The 3,798-nt window shown below is 33.1% G+C and overlaps 1 long non-coding RNA gene across 1 annotated transcript; it reads left to right on the forward strand.

The window, feature by feature from the left end:
• The first annotated feature begins 1,512 nt into the window (after positions 1-1,512).
• Positions 1,513-3,184, forward strand: LOC117327694. The gene is made up of 3 exons (XR_004532710.1): positions 1,513-2,239; positions 2,354-2,424; positions 2,991-3,184. It is a non-coding gene; the product is annotated as an uncharacterized LOC117327694 (long non-coding RNA).
• Positions 3,185-3,798: the final 614 nt, after the last annotated feature.

The raw sequence follows: 3,798 nt of genomic DNA on the forward strand, positions 1-3,798 counted from the left end.
AGATTTTAATGTCTACAGATATATCTTACAACTCTACAGGATAACTCATCTTTCCCTTATCAATTTGCAGCATGGACTGCAATGCAGCATATGCTGCAATCATGCTGCTTTTATGCTGGCATCATGCTGCTAGTTTCACAGCATGATTGCAGCATGTGCTGCATAGCAGCATGGTACCATGCTTCTGTACAGCATGTACTTCAACCATGCTTTAAAAATTGAGGTAATTGAATATCTGAACTCTATCATGCTGCAATCATGCTTTGTCGACTTAGTTAATTTATCATATGCACTGTATCATGCTGCAACCATGCTGCAATAACTTTGCCAGTTTGGATATCGAATTATATCATGCTGCAATCATGCTGTGTGGACTTAGTAAATTTATCATATGAAATGCATCATGCTGCAACCATGCTGCAATAACTTTGGCATTTTAGATAGGATCTGTACCATGCTGCAACCATGCTGTATTAACTTTGCCATTTTAGATACAAACTGTACCATGCTGCAATTATGCTGTATTAACTTAGTTAATTTAATGAACTGCACCATTCTTTCATGTATTAACATGAATTGTTTAAGTTGAAATGTGTATATGCTTGGCCATTCTGCATTAGCTTAAAAGGGCATTCCTTTGTTCGGACATCACAAAATTTCTGTGGGTGAAATGTAGGTCCAAGCGAGGATCCAAAATCTAGGACCAAATTTCCCAGGTACCAAGATTAACCTAAACAATTATTAATTAATAAAATAAGATACAGAAAATTAACAAAAGTTGGTATTAGATATTTTAGTATCTTTTTTTTTAATTTTAAATAAAATATAGAAAATTTCCAGGTATCAATGGTGATAACAAAATAATTTTTAATAACATGTTTGTGTTGCAGCATTTCCTTTTTATACTTGATCAGTACCACACATATTTATTTAAAATTCAATAACAATTATTTAAATTAAGTATTTCGTTTATAAGTATGTTCTTTGTTAGTATAACGGTTCACAGCTTTTAAATGTGATATTTTGTCAGCTTTCACTTGTAGTTCTATCTCAGAAGGAATTAACTTAAACATTGATGAATGTTGCAAGTTAGTACATTCGTGTGACGACTTAAAACTCATCCCTATAAAAATTTCATTCAAATTTTCAGAGTTTAGATCGTTTTTTGAAGAACCAGTATATTGACTTTTGCTTCGATTATACACTTTTTATCGGAGATAGAATCAGTCACTTTATCCAAACACTGACATAAACCAAGACGTTGCCATTTACCATGCACCAGCTTACTACCAGGTAGCCACACATGTAACATGTTCGCCAAAACAAAATCGGGGTCACTCTACCAACAGTTACACATGTGCTTGGAATATCGCTTTTAATTCAATCAAATAAGATTAAAATCACCTGCTCTTTGTCTTTGTATCGCATACTTTCTGGATATATGCGGTGTTAAGATTACATCTGATAATAGCATACGAAATCACGTCGTGTTTGACACAACATTCATCGCTATAAACTCCAATAAACATGTGTCGAACTTATGTTGTCACTCGGACGCTTCCTTGTAAAACGTATATTGAAGTTAAGCGCTGTGATGATCTCGACCTCGACATGAGTTTACTAACAACAGACGATATTCCCGTACTTTAATCTGAATTATTTGAAATCGTGAACATAAAAAGAAAACGTGCATTGGTCGGTTCCTCGTCTGAAAATACATCCATATTAAACAATAGGCGTATGACAGACGAGGCCAAAACCTCTGGTCAGATTACATGTTTATCGTTCGGTTCACCTATGACCTCGTTTGTTTACCTTGCTCCCGAGATGTGACGAGAGTGCTCCTCGAGCTCGTGCGATCTAAATGTGCACGATGCAAGTATTAAATACTGTAATATTTATCTTAAAAGTATGACACAATAGAAGTTTATGATTTAGAATAAAAAACACGCACAAGTAAAAATGAATCGTGTTAATCTCTGGCAGTAAAATATTTATCCCATGATGCAACACACACGAGTTTAGCGGGAAGTCTGATAGCCATGTTTGAATTCACCGGATGTTTATTTCCAGAAGAAAAGTATAAACAAACACGACGATAGCCTTAAAACGAAGTTTGTTTCCAGTCTTACTGAAGAAGATCGACTTACTTCAAGTTACCGACGAATGAATATCAGCTTTCTCGTTGTTTTTGACGACCGATGCATATTTTTACCGACAAACATCGTTACGAGACAGGGTAAGTTTTAATTATATAATCTTCTTCACGTTCTGACATCGTTTCACATTATACGACGATGAATTTGATATAGATCTATTCATATCAATAATACCTAATAATTTATTATTTCAGGGTTTTGATGATTAATTTATCACAGATTACACGGCCGAAGGAAACGCAGTACCGATCCATGTGTTACAATCGTAAGTTTTCAATTTTATTTATTTATTATTAACGATCTTCGGCCCGACTTAAATTGCATTTTCCCCCCACTCACACAACCCTTGTTATGATTATGACGTACATACGTATTCACAAACAATGATGAGGAAAATTTGTGTTTTGGATAATGAAACCTTTCGTGAAAGATCTTTACCTCCACATTCTTTTGAGGATCGATGTTTGCAGATTATTGCATCAAATTGAAACGATTAAATGAAATAGGTGAATTAAGATGAATTATAAGTAAGTAACATTGTTTTATGTATAGTATATTGCAGTTTCACATTGATATGAACTGATGGAGAATTCGGGAGTAGCTTGATTTAATTAATAATTAAGTCATCCTGGCAAGTTTTATTTTGTAGCTTTGTGTGGCTGGCTTAAATTTTCTTGATAAAAAGGCTTCCAAAGCAAACATAATGAAAATGAAAGCAAAGTGATCATGAAAAGTACATAAGTTAAATACATACATTATCTTCAAAAACTTGACAATTATTCTAATTTTGAAATAAAAGAATATTCTAAAAGTCTTTCTTTCTTCCAACAGAGACTGAGTCTTCATGCAGTACATTCTGGAATGAGGAACACCGCATGCATTAATTGTGGTCCAAATTGATGGCATTGACTTAACACAAAGCAGAAAGGAATGAAGAGAAATGAAGAAGTTTATGTTTCACATTAATTAAGATTATTCGAGATATGTTATCTGTCGAGGTATACAACATTTCCTTTCATAATAAAAGTGTAAACATTAATATATATACCCAAAAAAATTATGTATATAATCTAAAAATCCTTATTAGTTATTTGTTGTACTAGCAAAAAATATAATATAGTCGTCTCAAGCTTGGTTGTATTGAAATCCCCGGGGACAGTGACAGAGATATATCACTACAGTACGTGCTACATCAAACAACACACCATTGTTCAAATTGTCAATCAACATTTCATTTAGTCAGTATTTAGAATTGATTCCAAAATTATGATAATCTTTTCACAGTTTATTAGAAATAGGGTTAGATTCGATAGAAGAAGTCATTGACTGTTGCTTGTTTTTGTTTATTTTAAGTTTACGGACACATGAAAACAGTTTCCAGTACATCTGGGCTACTTCGAGGAAACTATGTATACTGTCTGAAATCAGTCTTGTGCATCGGTGACAAAATGTATACATATCCTACTATAACTCTGCTGGAAAATATTATTTTGTACTATTTTCCTACTATTTTAGAAAAAAAACACAGAATTATAAATACATACTGTAGTATGTACTGACATTGAACTTGTATATCTTGTTGACTATTTTTGTTGAAACAAACCACTTCTAGCTAGGATGAATTGATATTAGTTGTATT

Source organism: Pecten maximus, chromosome 5 (genome assembly GCF_902652985.1).
Source record: "Pecten maximus chromosome 5, xPecMax1.1, whole genome shotgun sequence".
Taxonomy (NCBI): domain Eukaryota; kingdom Metazoa; phylum Mollusca; class Bivalvia; order Pectinida; family Pectinidae; genus Pecten; species Pecten maximus.